Source organism: Jaculus jaculus, chromosome 8 (genome assembly GCF_020740685.1).
Source record: "Jaculus jaculus isolate mJacJac1 chromosome 8, mJacJac1.mat.Y.cur, whole genome shotgun sequence".
NCBI lineage: Eukaryota > Metazoa > Chordata > Mammalia > Rodentia > Dipodidae > Jaculus > Jaculus jaculus.
Window position 1 is genome coordinate 90,440,647 of NC_059109.1, and position 16,557 is coordinate 90,457,203.

The 16,557-nt window shown below is 37.4% G+C and overlaps 1 protein-coding gene across 4 annotated transcripts in view; it reads right to left on the reverse strand.

Annotated features, from left to right (window-relative positions):
• The window catches only part of Pak5 (p21 (RAC1) activated kinase 5), a 312,771-nt gene that overhangs the window by 179,642 nt on the left and 116,572 nt on the right, over positions 1–16,557 (reverse strand). Inside the window, exon 2 of one of the 4 annotated variants that reach the window (XM_045157197.1) lies at positions 4,727–4,885. The exons of 1 other annotated variant lie outside the window; for it this stretch is intronic. The gene's annotated coding sequence lies outside the window, so the exon portion shown is untranslated. Of the gene's footprint in view, positions 1–4,126; positions 4,214–4,726; positions 4,886–16,557 lie in introns of those variants that run through there. 2 more of the 4 variants (XM_045157199.1, XM_045157198.1) reach the window with 2 other exon arrangements.

Below are 16,557 nucleotides of genomic sequence, written 5' to 3' on the forward strand. Positions count from 1 at the left end.
AATAAATACTAAGATTGTAAGTAACAGAGGATGGCTTTCATTGCTACATGCTTTTTATAAAAGTTACAGCAAGGGCTGGAGAGATGGCTTAGCGGTTAAGTGCTTGCCTGTGAAGCCTAAGGACCCCGGTTCGAGGCTCGGTTCCCCAGGTCCCACGTTAGCCAGATGCACAAGGGGGCGCACGCGTCTGGAGTTCGTTTGCAGAGGCTGGAAGCCCTGGCGCGCCCATTCTCTCTCTCTCCCTCTATCTGTCTTTCTCTCTGTGTCTGTCGCTCTCAAATAAAAAAAAAAAACAAGTTACAGCAACTAAGATGCTTGGGGACCGTGAGGGACATGTGTACACAGAAGTACTATAAAACAAAGTACTAAGGCAGGCAGTTGTTACAGGAAACTAAATTTCTGTGGTGGCTAAAAGAACTTGTATTCACAAGAGGAGTACTTGGATGACATGGGGGAAAATGTGGCATTGTAGGAGGAATCAGAATATATTCACCTGTATTTGTAATGGGGGATATCTCAAGAAGAGAAGGTAGAAGTAGTCCTAGGAATACTTGAGAGCCTCTGACAATGAACTCAGCTGTCATCTCTTTAAAGCTAGCATTTAACTCAACATAGGAAACTCATTTTTGGTTTTAGCACAAAAAAATCACCTGTTTTTAAATTTCATGGAAATGGAATAATACATAATTTTTGTGAATCTAGCTGCTTTTGTTCAACATAATATCTGTGAGATTCTTCCATAGTAAATATTATATATACGTATTTATTTAATGTTTGCACAATGCACCATTGGATGAATAAACAAAGCTTCAGTTATCATTCTCTTGTTGATCTTACATCACATTTGAGATTATAATGAAATGATCCATTATGCACTGATTTAGCCTCAGATATCCACTTTGGTGGGCTATTGTTGAATTGTTGCATGGGTAGGTATGTAGTTTTAGAATATTCACCAAGCCTTTACATTTTCCTATAGAAAAAAAAAATAAACCAAACAGCCACTAAACAAACACCACAAAAATAAGCAAGCATAAGCTAGCATATTATAAGAGAGAAAATCTATTATCCTTGAAAAAACAATAGATTGTTATTTAAATAGTGTTTCCTTTTGGAGGCTCAACAATTCCAACCTATATACTGCCTAAATTTGAGCTTATTTGAAGTTCAGATGCAGCTTATAGGTTGCCTACAAACATGTTTTGTTTCTCTGCAACTGTTTTGTTTGCAGAAACAAAAGTTTAAATTAGGAAACTTCCCAGCAGCAGAAGAGAATAAGAGCAAGTAATGGGGGTTGAATATAAGCAAATTACCTGACACACATAATAAAACATTATTTTGTACCTAAATTTAAACAAAGAAGGGAACTCTCCTTTTGAGACCTAAACAATGAGAAAACTAATTTTTTTCAATGCTTGGGGAGGTTGATCCATAAAAGACAAAAGTAAAAATTAGGAAGTTTCATGCCAGAATTAAATTAACAAAGCTTAAGTATATGGTAGATCTGAGCCACGTTCCCACAGAGGAAGAACAGATTGTTGTAAAACAGGAGCTAGTGCATTAAGAAAGGCACACAGCGGCTGGAAAGATGGATTAGCAACAGCTAAGGCTCTTGCCTGTGAAGCCTAATGACCCATGTTCCACTTTTCAGATCCCACATAAGCCAGATGCAAAAGGTGATGCATGCATGCAAGGTGGCACATGTGCACAAAGTGTTGCACCTGTCTGGAGCTCCATTGCAGTGGCTGGAGGCCCTGGTGCACTAATTCTCACTTTCTCTTTCTCTCTATCTCACATAAAATAAAGGCACATGGCCCTGTTTGTAATGCCCCCCCCTCCAATGTTCCTTAAGCTGATCACTATGTACATGCATGTGAATCATGTGTGCTGTCTGACCAAAGTAAAGTTTATTTGTATTTTTCTCATTTATAGTACAGATATTTGGAAATTCCAAAGATGAAAGTATTATGCACAGCTAAAAATTTGCCTTCCTACATGTCAAACTTTGAGATGTGTGATTGTTGTGTGAAAAAAGAACAATCTATTATACATGTTTATGTTAAATATATATACATATATGTTAAATATATGTATACTAACTATATTTATTAAAAAGGACTGAAGTAAAAAGGACCTGCCTGTATGTGTTGAATGTCCAAATTAAATGAGTAAGAATAACTGTGAGGTGAGGAGAATTAGCTGAGCTCCTTTCTGCATAGAGCACCTTCACTAAGGATGTGCGCCCACAGGCCCAGCTTCTGATCAACACCTGCTATCTATGTGAGCTAGATATCTGAGAGGGATGAGAAAAATAGCCTCTCTGATCCATTCAATTAGACACATCCTGGACAGAACACAACTCTATTATGATTGGTATGCTAGGCACTTGTTAATTGCTTCTAGTTATTTTCTTGTTGACAAAGATGTTAGTAAGGTACCAAGTAATTTTATTATGGGAAAATTCAAATATGGCATGGTTATATTTTTCAATTGTGATGGATTTTTCTATGATCATTATTTAGTAAAAGACATATTGGAGCCTCTACTCCCAAAATTCATAACAGTAGATGATATAGAAGTAAAAAAAAAAAAAAAAAAAAAAAAAAAAAAAAAAAAAAAAAAAAAAAAAACAACAAAACCTACATAGGAACTGGCCCAGTGAAAAGGCTAAGATTTCCCTGAGAACATGATAGCTAACTGCAATACAATCTGGACACCAAGCATTAGAACCTTAGTAAGGCAAGACAAGGCAAGGTTGGGCAGCTAAGCATGAAAGTCTGACATTAGAGTGAGATCCTGGAAGGGGACTGGAGCCTCTGACTCCCATAGGAAGCAAAGCAACACCTTGTATAGGAAAACATCCCATGTGGACCCCAAGAAGTAGCACATAGTATCAACCATTATCAGTAACACAAGGGGAACCACCATGAAGAACATTATCTGACAGAGTAACAAACAACTGGTCTGTACCCATTTAGCTTCAGATGTTAGAATTAACAGATGAAGATAAAAATGAGTATGTGTAATTTAAATGCTGTTGCAATAACCATGTGTATAATCTGTCAAAATTTCTGTGGTATTTTATTAAATTACATAAATGTGAAAGCACAGACACCATTATAGCTAATGGTTGTACACTTATTTATAACCTCTTTATTTTCCCCAGTCATCTAAATTATGTAATATGTCAGTAATTTGTCTAGTTATTCTGTCTGAAAGATTTCCAGACCCTTTTAGCCATTATCAGAGTCCTGTGGCTTAATGCAACCTGATTGGTGCTTTTTTTGTTTGTTTGTTTGTCTTGTTTTTTCACTCCAGCCCAAGCTGACCTGGAATTCACTATGGAGTCTCAGGGTGGCCTCAAATTCACAGTGATCCTCCTACCTCTGCCTCCCAGTGCTGGGATTAAAGGCGTGCACCACCACCCCCAGCTAGTGTTTTCTTTTTGCTATCCATTGCTATGTAAGTCTTCCTTGCCTGTAATGGGAAATGTTTTTAAATGATGTCTGCTGTTCTGGTCTTATATCAGATGATTGGGAATTTCAGCTTCCTCACAGCTCCTTCAAATATAACCCCCAGCCCTGAAACAGCAGCCTTCATAATCTCAAAGGCTGAAAACCTGACTGACTTGGTAAAAAAGGTATCCCTTGGGCTCTGTTAACTAGCATTGTTAGGCTTTCATATTGTACTTAAAAGCATTGTAACATGTCTTCTATTACCTCTTATTCCTGACAGATGAGCTCTTTATTAAGAATGTAAGAGAAGTTGAGGTATTTTGTTTGCAGTTGCTGAGGACCATCGTAGTACAGAAACTTTGGAGAACACTCCGAGAAAACTATGAGAACTGAGATTCCATTGTCCTTAACAAAAGGTTGATTCTTCTTCCCTTCATGAATGAGTAAGTACATTTACACTTGAGTACCCCCTGATAAGGCACAGTCAACCCCCCATTGTAATATACTCACAGACTATTCCCAGTGGATGTCCTTGATTTGGATAGCACAAGTATTTCGATTTTTAGGGGATGGAATTTGCTCCTGAAGCATGATTGATACTCCAGAATCTGCAACTTTTTGAGCACCAACAATCAGCATTCCAGACTGGATTTCTGGTTTGGGATACTTACCTTGTCTAAATCCATGCACAACTCTGTTAGTGAGTCTTCAGTCACTTTTTTCTTCAGAGGGAAAAAAGTCACGACACTTTACATCATGTCTTGCCACATACATTTGGCTTTCCACCTTCTCCCCTGCATCATGCTTACACAAACCCACTTTCTATAACTGGAGTGGGCTTGCTTCCTAAGCATACTCATGGATCTTTGTTAATGAAAGATGATATCTTCAAATCTGTTTTTTGTCATTTATCTCTCAGCTCAGATTCTCAAGGGGAATATGCTCAAACACCAAAAACAAAGCAGCCCCCACCATGTTCCATTAGTTCATTAGCTTGTGCATCATGTCAGTGGGCATCGTCAAAGGCCGCTAGTGCTCTTGCCATTTGTCTACATTCTTAGCCTTTTCACTAGACTGCCCTTTCTAACTCTGCCTTGCATTTGATTTGTTGGTTGGTCATTGTATTATTCCTAGAACCTAGAACAGTGTGCAGGCCTACAGAAGTCAACGACTAATTAGTTGTTGAGTGAATAACTGTACTTTTCTGCTTTTAAGTACAATTTAAAGTAAAGTTTAAAAGGGCAAAACCATGGCTCAGTTTATATCCTTACTTTTGTTTTTTTTTTTTTACAGTGGCTGTGGATGAGTTGACGTCTTCAGAAGAGTTTGGCTATTTCTGGTGTGCAACTTTTCATTGGAGTTCTTCACTTTTCATTGTTCCTCAGCATTCATTTTGGCAACAGGAAGAAACATCTCACCACAGTGTCTATCTGTAATGACATGGTACCAATACTACTCAGAACACACCGACATTGTCCTCCATTTGAAAATATGTAACTTTGGGCTGAAGAGATAGCTTAGCAGATATGGCGCTTTCCTGCAAAGCTAAAGGACCCATGCTCAACTTTCTAGGTCCCATGTAAGCCAGACACACAAAGGTGAGGCAAGTGTAAGGTCACACATAACCACTAGCTGGTGCAAGCATCTGGAGTTCAACTGAAGTGGCTGAGGCTATGGTGTGCCAATTCTCTCTCCTTCTGTTTCTCTCTTTCTCAAAAAATTATATATATTTATAAATTTTCACTTACTTTCACTATTCTACCTGTGGGATATCCTTTTAACATTGTTATTACTTCTTAAAGCATATAGCTACATCTGTATATTATTTCCTGGATACCACTCCACTTTGTAGGACAAGGCTCCCCTTAGAACCTTGCCTTCCTTCATACTACTGCATTTTCTCTACTCTATATAATCATTCCACTGTAAATACATCTCTCAAACAGATGGCGAGCCTTGTGAGGAAAAGAAAATTTGTCTTTAGTCCCTGAATCTCTTAGTCCCATCCCAATAACCTCTCTCTCTCTCTCTCTCTCTGTGTGTGTGTATTCATTTATCTTCATTAATGCATATTCATTGCACATGAACTAGGTTGCATAAACATATATTCATATAGGTATATAATACATTGGACCATATTTTCTCCACATATTGCCCTATCATCTTCATTCTTACTCTTCCATACTCTTCTTAATCATTTGGAGAATTAATAAAATTAATCACACCAATGGGTCAATGGATTCAAGACAGAAATCATATGATTATATCCCTAGCTGCATAAAAGACATTGGACAAATACAATGTCCTTTCCACTAAAATCAGAAACAAGACAATGGTATCTATTTTGTCTACTCTTATATATTGACTTGACTAAAGTAATTAAACAAGTGAAGGAAATAAAAGACTATACATAGGAAAATAAGTCAAAGTATTATGAGTTGCAGATGATATGATTGTATGCTTTTTAGACTGTAAAGACTTACCAGAATATGTTGATATGATAAATACTCTCATCAAAGAATTAGGATACAAAATTAACATATACAATTTAGTGGTCTTCCTATATTCAAACAACTAGGATACTGAGATGGAAATGAGGAAAACATCTCCATTCCCAATAGACTCAAAATTACATTGAAATAAATCTATTCAAAGAAGTGAGTGACCTCTGCAATGAAAACTTTAAGATACTGAAGAAGGGCTGGAGAGATGGCTTAGCGGTTAAGCTCTTGCCTGTGAAGCCTAAGGACCCCGGTTCGAGGCTCGGTTCCCCAGGTCCCACATTAGCCAGATGCACAAGGGGGCGCACGCGTCTGGAGTTTGTTTGCAGAGGCTGGAAGCCCTGGTGCGCCCATTCTCTCTCTCTCCCTCTATCTGTCTTTCTCTCTGTGTCTGTTGCTCTCAAATAAATAAATAAATAAATAAAAATTTTAAAAAAAGATACTGAAGAAATGAATTGGAGAAGACACTAGGATATAAAAAATTATCCCAGGCTCATGGATTAAAAAAATTAATATTGTGAAAAGAGCAATACTCCCATAAACAATCTACAGATTCAGTACAACCAACATAAAAATTCCAATGTAATTCTTCACAGAAATAGAAAACAAATTTTTAAAAATATTTTTTTGTTTATTTGTATTTATTTAAGAGTGATAGGCATAGAAAGAAAGAGGCAGACAGAGAGAAGAGAGGGAGAATGGGCGTGCCAGGGCCTCCAGCCACTGCAAACGAACTCCAGATGCATGCGCCCTCTTGTGCATCTACCTAATATGCATCCTGGGGAATTGAGCCTCAAACTGGGGTCCTTAGGCTTCACAGGCAAATGCTTAACCACTAAGCAATCTCTCCAGCCCAGAAAACAATCTTAAAATTAACATGGAAGTACAAAAGAACCCAGATAGACAAAGCAATCCTGACTCAAAGAATATTGGTGGAACTATTACAATTCCTGCTTTCAAGTTATAGAGCCATAGTAGTAGAAACACTATGCTGGCACAAAAGAACAAAAATTAAGTAGAATCAAATAGAGGATACCATACAAGACAATACAACTTTAGCCACCTGATATTTGACAAAGACCAAAAAATACACTGGAGAAAAGACAGCTGGGAAAACTGGATATAGACAAGTAGAAAAATTAAATTAGTTTACTACTTCTCACCTTGTATTACAATAAACTCCAAATGGAGCAAAGATTATAATGTAAGAACTGAGTCTCTAAAATGGTAGGTGTAAATTAAGAAAAATACTTGAAGATATAGCCATAGGCATGGACTTCCTAAACAGGACTCCAGTCACTCGGGAAATAATGGCAACAGTTAACAAATTGGATCTTACAAAGTTAAAAAGCTTCTGTATAGGAAAGGAAACAATTTTGAGTTGTGGAGTGAAGAGGTAGGCCACAGTATGGGAGCAAATCTCCAGTAGCTATACATACGACAGAAAATTAATAGTGAGTATATAACAATACCCCCAAAAAGCAATTGTGTACATTTAACACAGTTCATTTTCAATACTTATTCTCTATAACATCATTGCAAACACTGAACTATGAAAAGCTGAGCTACTGCTCAAAGAGGAAACACAGGTTTCTATAAATCTCTGGACCCAACATTTAAATCTCTCTCTCTCTCTCTCTCTCTCTCTCTCTCCATATATATATATATATATATATATATATATATATATATATATATATGTATATGTATATGTATATGTATATGTATATGTATATGTATATGTATATGTATATGTATATATATGTGTCTGTGTGTATACAAATATATATATAGAACTGTGCTTTATCTTAGCAGATATTGTTGAAATATGCCTTTTTGATACATATTGTTGACTGATTAACCTTAAATTCATAGCAGCAACAGTGTAACTTTTTTTTATTAATTAGCTTTGTACTCAGCGAATACAGTCAATTTGGTACCATTTGTCTGAAGGAAAGTTATAAACATTTGAGCCATATCATATCATTTTTTGCTTAAAATATTAGACAGCATCTCAGTATAACAGGGTGGGATGGCATTTCAAACAGTGAGATAACCAACTCAAAGCACAAAGATGTGGAAAAAATAACAAGGTAGATTTGCATTATGAATCAAAGTTAAATGCAGACCCTATCAGTACTTATCCCTGTTATGTGTCAGTTCAATCTTGACATATTAATAAGTAAGTACTACATATAAGTTAGGATGGGGCTATAACTTTTATAAGCTTTATAAGATATTTAGGAATTGAGAGCTTTCTTTAATTGATTCCTGATACAATCAAGTTGACAACAGAAATTAACTGCCATGATACAGCATCCAGACCAAGTGATGTGAAGGGCTAACCAACATAACCATCTGATATGAACCCATAGTGTACCAGAGGGGAAACCAACTCCCTAAGTCAACCTGGCCAGATACAGTCACCACAGGGCTGAGGAGATGTTTTAGTCATTATTTAACTTGCTTGCAAAGTCTGATGACCTGGGTTTGATCCTTCAGTACCCATGTAAAGCCCAGGAGTTAGCATACTTTTTAATCTGTCTGTCTGTCTCTCAATCTCAAGCATATAAATAATAATATAAAAAAGAAAGTAACCCCAATAGATAACTTGGCTGGTTTACAATGAAGCAATACATACCCCCAAATTGGATGTACAGATTTGAACTGATAGTGCTAATTGTACCTTTCATATAAAGGCTGGTTGCTAAAGCAGAAATACTGATACTGATTTGTTAGATCTTATATACATTAATAGATTTTGATATTTTCCATTTTTAAATGATTTGTGTGTCAGAGTTAACTTTTAACACTTTTGAAATTTCATAACTTTTAGTACCTTATTTATTTATTTATTTTTTCATTTTTTTCCTTAGACATAGACATATTTAGTATGTAAACAACACATGTTGGTACCATTCTTTCCCTCCTCTCTGCCCTTTTTCTGAAGAGACCTTGCTTATTAGGGATGCAGGTCAACCCCATGGGGATTGTGGGTCATGCATTATGAGGGGAAGAGGCAATGTCTCTGTACAAAATATCCCAACTGTGGCTCTAACAATCTTTCCTTCCCCTCTTCTGCAAAATTTCCTGAGCCATGATGTGAGCATTTTAAGTCTACTTCAGTGATGGGCACTTAGGAGCCTCTGCACCTCTGTTTTGGTAGGTGTTGAGTGCCCTCAGTGTCTATCTCCATCACCCATGTACTAATATTAGATTCACTAAGAAAGCAGCACTCTTGCTCATTTCCCCAATACCTCTGTGGTTTCATCTGGGGCTGGGGTGGAGCACTCTGAGTCATTTATCTCCCCATGTCTAGCTCCTGTCAGAAAAAAAAGCAGATACTCCAAAGGAGAATGAAGTCAGCACCAGTTAAATGAGATAACCATTTTAATTTAGAATGAATTTAAAGGGTATAGACCCTCTTATAGCCCAAGGTTAATGGGAGCTTGACAATGACAAGCAAAGTCATTTTTATCTGGGTATGATTCTGACTCATTCCCAGTTCCTGATATGGTTTCCTTTCCAATGAGCAGATCTGTTAGCCAACTCAAGACCAGTTGGTTGCCCACCATAGCTGTGTGTCACTATTGCGCTGGTGTGAGCATCACATCAGGTTGTTTGCTGTTGAATCACTTAGAGTTTGTGTTGCTTGGACAGATGTTGGCCACTTTCCTCCAGTAGCTAATGTAGCACCTTCCAGCACTAGATAGGCTAATTGTCTGGGGACTGGCTCTCCTTCAGATTCCAGGTCTCTCGATGGTCTGTGCTAAGAGCATATGGTGTCTTCAGCAGTAAAGTCTTACCATTAACCTCTGGTGGGTAATCAAGGGCTCTGACAGAAGTCCATTTTTGAGCGGGGGAGATCTAGTAGGTTTTTCTGATCTACAGCTCATTGTAGATGTAAACCATATCTTGAGTACTTTTTTTATTTGAGGCAGGGTCTTATTCTAGCCCAGGCTGACTGCTAACACTGGTAACAACGATCCTCCTACCTCAGTTTTCTGAATGGCAGGATTTCAGGCAAGATCATCCATACCAGATTTAGGACCTTTTTAATTTTTAAAAATGTCTCCATTCATGCATATATAGTTCATACTGATTTTACTGGTATGTTTTTCAGTTGAATGTTGAAATCAGTAAGAGAGAAACACCTAGTCACCTATAAAGCTGAACCTATCAGGATAACAACAAGTTTCTCAACATGAATTTTTAAAGCCTGAGATAATATATTTAAAGTTTTAAAAGACAGTAGCCACCAACCCAGACTACTATTTCTAGCAAAGCTATCTGCCATAATTTAAGAAAAAATAAAAACTTTGCATAATAAGAACAGTCTAAAGGACTAACCCAGCTCCACAGAAAATACCTAAAGGGATCCTTTTCATGTAAGAGAAAGAAAAATACATAAGACCAAAGGAAAGAATAAACCATGCTTGAGTAATGCTTATTGCAAGAGAGTAATGAAAAGATAGCAAACATTACAGAATCAAGATGAGTAACAGGAATTAATATATAATTTTCAATCATAACTGAATATAATTGGTCTCAATACCTCAACCAAAAGACATAAACTAGTAGAATGGATTACAAGACAGAATCATTCTGCCTGTTGCCTCCAAGAAACTCACCTTTCAATAAAAGACACTACCATATGGTGAAAGGATGCAAAATAGAATTTCAAGCTAATTAACCTGGGAAACAATCAGGTGCCTCTGTTCTAATATCTGAGAGGCTAGACTTCAAACCAACATTTTTCACTGAACAAACACTATTAGATGTAAAGTCACAGATTAGCGTAAGCACAATAGTACTGGGGAACTTCAAAATATCGTTAAAAAACGAATCTAAAGAGATCACAAATCAATCAATTACATACTTTAAGACAAGGAAAAAGAACAAGCCAAACCCCAAATTACTAGACAGAAAAAAAATAATGAACATCAGGGTAGATATTAATGAATAGACCCCCAAGAAACAATTCAAAGGATCAGTGAAACAAAGAGTTGAATGTTTGAAAAGATAAACAGTATTGATAAATCCTTATTGAAATTAACCCAAAGAAAGGCAGAAGACTCAATTTAATAAAATTAGTGATGAAAAGGGTACCTTTGGTGTTTCATTCAGGCGTCTCCCATAAACTTAGGTGTTCTGAATGCTAGGTTCCCTGCTGATGGAGATTTGGGAATTAATGCCTTCTGGAGGCAGTGTATTGTTGGGGGAGGACTTATGGGTATTTTAGCTAGTGTCCCCTTGCCAGTGTTTGGCACACTCTCTGGTTCCTGTTGTCTACCTGATGTTGGCCAGGGGGTGATGTCCACCCTCTGCTCATGCCATTGTTTTCCCTGCCATCTTGGAGCTTCTCCCTTGGGCCTGTAAACTAAAATAAACCTCTATTTTCCCACAAGCTGCTTTTGGTTGGGTGATTTCTACCAGCAATATGAACCTGACTGCAACAGTAGCATTATAATACATATCAATGAAATTCAGAAAATCATAAGGATATACCTTCACTAAATTTGAAATTTAAAAGGAATGGATGAACTTTTAGATATATATATGACCTATCAAAATTAAAGCAAGTTGGGATCAACTATCTAGAAAGACATATAATAAGTAATGATATTAAAGCAGTTATAAAAATATCTTCTAAGTTCAAAAAATCCTGGCTCAGATGGATTCACTGGTGAATTTTATCAGATCTTTACAGAAGATATAATACTAATGCTTCTCAAACTATTTTGTAAAATAGAAAAGGAACAATACCAAACTCCTTTTGTGAACCTGCAAATGAAAACCAGATAAAGTCAAAATAAAGGAAGAAAATTATAGACCAATCTCCTTCATGAAGATAGATGCAGGAATTTTCAACAAAATACTGGCAATCAGAATATAGGAACACACCAGATAGATAATTCATGGACTGGAGAAATTGTTCAGTGGCTAAAGAGACTTGTTTACAAAGCTGAATGGACTGGGTTTCATTCCCTAGCACTCATATAAAGCCAGATGCACAAAGTGGCACATGTATCTGGAAGCTCATTTGCAAAGGAAGAAGGCCCTGCAGTACCCATCTTCTCCTCTCTCTTGCTTTTGCTCTCTCACTAACTCTCTTACTCTTGATCTCTCGATGGGCTTGAAAATAAATAAATAATAAATATATTTTTTGAGGTAGGGTCTTGCTCTAGCCGAGGCTAACTTGGAATTCACTGTGGAGTCTCAGGGTGGCTCCGAACTCATGGCAATCCTCCTACCTCTGCCTCCCAAGTGCTGGGATTAAAGGCGTTCACCACCACGCCCTGTGAAACAATAAATATTTTTTTTAAAAGATAATTTATCCTGACTAAGTGAGTTTTATTCCAGGGATGCAGGGATGTAAGAGAACATAAAAATGGACTCAAGGACAAAAGTCAAATGAACATCTCAATAGATACAGACAAAACCTAACATCCCTTCATGGTAAAAGTGCCACAGAAACTGAGAATAGAAGGCCTATATCTCAACATGATGAGATACAACAAACCTGCAGCCAACATTAAGCTAAATGAGGAAAGACTTGAAGCATTTCCATTACAAACAGGAACAAGCCAGGCGTAGTGGCACACGCCTTTAATCCCAGCATTCAGGAGGCAGAGGTAGAAAGATCGCCATGAGTTCGAGGCCACCCTGAGATTACATTGTGAATTACATGTCAGTCTGAGCTAGAGTGAAACCCTACCTCAAAAAAGCAAAACAAAACAAAAAAAATAAAATCAGGAATAAGAGTGTCCCCCTTCTATACTCTTATTTGTGAAGCTTTAGAGTGGAACAAGCACTCTCCTGGAAACTGGGTGTGATGTCTGTGCACACTCACCAGGGAGACAAAACTAAGTTTCCACTTAAATGAAGCCATTTTGAACATTTCATTTTCATATATTCTTTAGTAATTTAGACCTTCAACATCGGGAGTGTAGAACACCATGTGCTTATCAATGGTATATATTTAAAAATACCAAGACTGCATTACAGATGATATGGACATTATTGGGATTACTGGAAAATTACCACAAACTTTAACATTCTACCTTATGTAAAGCAGAGCTTTACTATCAAGCATACTAGTTAGTACAAATGGTTCTAGTCCCCTCTTGCCTCTGTCTTCCTTCCCTCACGCATGATTCATAGCTCTCAGGCAAAGACTGTTTTAAGGTGGTTCCGAGTTGGGTTCATGAGTCCCCATCAACTAGCCAATCTGATAGTGTCTGCTGCTGTGTTCACTCTTTCCTCCACGTTCTGTGTGTGGTACCCTGAGACATGAAACTGCAGATGACAGATGTGGTGTGGTTTGTGCTATTATGTGAGGAAAATAGATTTGCTTTGCTTTTCCTACAGAGGAAAAACAACAGATATTGGTATTATAAACACTGAGTCTTTGACAAATATAGTTGAAGTATTAGGATTCACAAAAGATTATCAATTCTACCAGGTCAAAGTCTTCTAACAATTTGGAGGCATTGGAGAAAGTGACAAAAAAAAAAAAATCAATCGTATAGAGAGAACCTAATACTATTTAATTTTTAAACTTCTTTTTATGTGGATGGAACCACTCATTCTTCCTTGAACTATATATCTTTGCCACCATAGCACCTTCCAGAGGCTTTCTCTTTTTGTGCACCCAGTAACGTGGATAAACGTCATACTCCTCCTTCCATAGGTAAGCTCCAGATTCACAAAAGGGTTTCATTGCCAGGTTTCAGAGTATGAAAGCCTGGGAGACAGCAAGCTGGCAGAGATAGTTTAATGTAAATCTCCCCTGAGGATTTGAAACTACAACACACTTGTTTCCTGCTACTCATCTGTACCCCCTGTGATCTTTGTCTATACACAATAAAATATTTATAGCAGGAGTATGGCATCCTTTCCTCGTTCTTCTTCTGTTAGAATAAGGTGTGCTCTGCTTTCATGGGAGATAGTAAAATAGCAGAAACACTAACACTTTCAATAAGTAATGCTTGGGGAGATAATCTGCTCAAAAATGGATTTTCTTCCATCCATTCAAAGCAAGACAGTGTGACACACAGGACCACGCTTTTGCAGTAATTATGCATACACCTGCGGACAGCAGCGAAGCTGTCTAGAGAAAGTTCTCAGAACCCACAGAACTACATGCTGGGTTTGGATTTCCTCCAGTATAGTTGAGCATTACTTCACTTTACTTTGAAGGTAATCATGAAACTCATGTAAAGTGTAAAATACATGCTCATTTCTTCTGAGAGGAGAATATCCTGTTTGAATGTTTGGCCTCTATTTATGAGTTTTTCTCCTGAGAACATAGGAGGATTGGTTGAGCTTTCCAGGATGATGAACGGAAGCTTTCAACTGGGAGTCAGTTTATTATGGGTTTGCTTTTTTCAGTGAACCAAGGGTGCAAGGAAGGGACTAAAGTTTTTCTATATTAGCTGTCTCAGTTTTAACCCCAGTGAGGGGACTATTTCTGTATTTCCACATCTCAGTTCTAAGGCAACGATAGCACTCATACAATTTCAGGAGATTAAATGAAGCCATTGTATGTATTAGATAAATTATTCTATAGTATTTGGTTTGAAGGAAGTTATTTTTATCCTTGTGTGGAGGTTACATAGAAATTAATTTAAATTTAATATTATTCAGCACATAGTATGAGATAACCACTCAAAGCCTGCTGATAGTGTTTCTCGAGTATGAAGATTCCATAATCTTCACTTTTTAAACAAATTTTTATTTCAAGTAATTAATTCTTTTATTTATTTATTTATTTATTTATGTGTGTTGTCAAGTGTGTGTAGAGGTCAGAGGATGTCTTGAGGTGCTTGTTCTCTTTCTCCATATTTTTTGAGGTGGGATCTCTTGCCACTACAAATCACTGACAATTTAGCTGGCATGTGAGCTGTGGCTTCTCCTGGCTTGGGCTCCCATTGTCACTGACACATGTATAACTTTGTGTCCTACTTGGTGGACACTGAGAAGACTGAACTCTGATAGTCAGGCTTTGAAAGAAAGTAACTTTAATTGCTGAGCCATCTCCCCAACTCCTAATATTCATATCCTATCTAAGCTTAAATTTCCTGTGATATTGCACAAAGTGGGAGAATAGTGGTAAGAAAGACATAAAGAGGGAGAGCTACAGATGTTACCTTGGTGTCCATATTTATAATCACTTCCTCTCTCCAGGATAGAGTTCTTTGTGAGAGGCTTTAACAGAAGATCCCTGAACTCATTTAGATAGAACCCAACACTTCAGTGAATCTGGATGGGAATAAAAATTACAATTTAATTCTCTATGATAGGCAACTTAACCCTAATAATATTGGAAGTACCTATTACGAAGAAAACCCAAAAGTTTTATATATCACATTACAGAGGCTGCATACACCTGTAATAATGACTTGCACTTTGAACAAATAGCAGTAACTAAGTCTGCCATGGATTTTATTATATCACAAAACCAAGAAATACATGTGTTGCTATAGTCCACAATGACTTTGATACTCATTATCAACTTAATTGGTTTCCTTTGTGGCCACATGTATTTTACTTACACATTTTCAAATAATAAATTGTTGCTATGGTAGAACAAATCCACTCCTCAGGGAATTCTCAGAACTGAAAGTAAGTACTTAAAGCAATACTTCTACAGGAATGTTCATACTGGCCCCATCCATATATAGCAAATGGTAAAAAGAACAAAAATACCCAATGGATGAATAAAGTTTGGTAAATTAATATAGTGGAAACTTATTCAGCCATGAGCAAGAATGAAGTATCTATTCATGCTATGGCACGGATAAACTTCAAAATCATTACACTAAACATGGGCATGGTGGTTCACACCTGTAATCTCAGGCCTTGGGGAGATTGAGGCAAGAGGATGGCCCAAGCTTGCAGCCAGCCTGGCTACATTGTGAATTCCAGGCTATCCTGAGCTACAGTGTGAGACTTCAATCTCAACTGACTTACCCTCCAAATCACACCAAGTGGAGCAGCTAGACACCTCAGTCAGCTAAATCATTTCCATTCAAATGTAATGTGAAGTCTAGACAAAGACTTAGGAACAGATAGCAGATTGTAGGTTACCTAGGCTTGAGGCAGGGGGAGAAGGAGGAATTGCTCAGAAGGCATATAGGGTTTTATTTTGGAGTGATTGAAAGCATTTAGGAAGTGGTGTTTATACAGCTTTATAAATTTACTAAGTTCTACGAAGCTGTCCACTTTTAAATGGTTCACATCATCTCCATAAGTTAACAAAACAACCTTTATGTTAAAAATTGGTTCTTGGGCTGGAGAGATGGCTTAGTGGGCAAGGCACTTACCTGTGAAGTCTAAAGACCCATGTCTGACCCTCCAGGTCTCACATCAACCAGATGCGAAAGGTGACACAAGCATGCAAGGTCATGCATGTGCACAAGGTGTCATACATGTCTGGAGTTTGATGCAGTGGCCCTGGTCCACCAATTCTCTGTCTCTCATAAAAAAATACAAAAATATATTAGTTCTTGATCTCCCTGAGACTGCAAAGAAGCCTATATCAATGGAAATGAGAAAAAGCCTTCCTATATAAATTTTTTGAGCACTACATGCTGTCT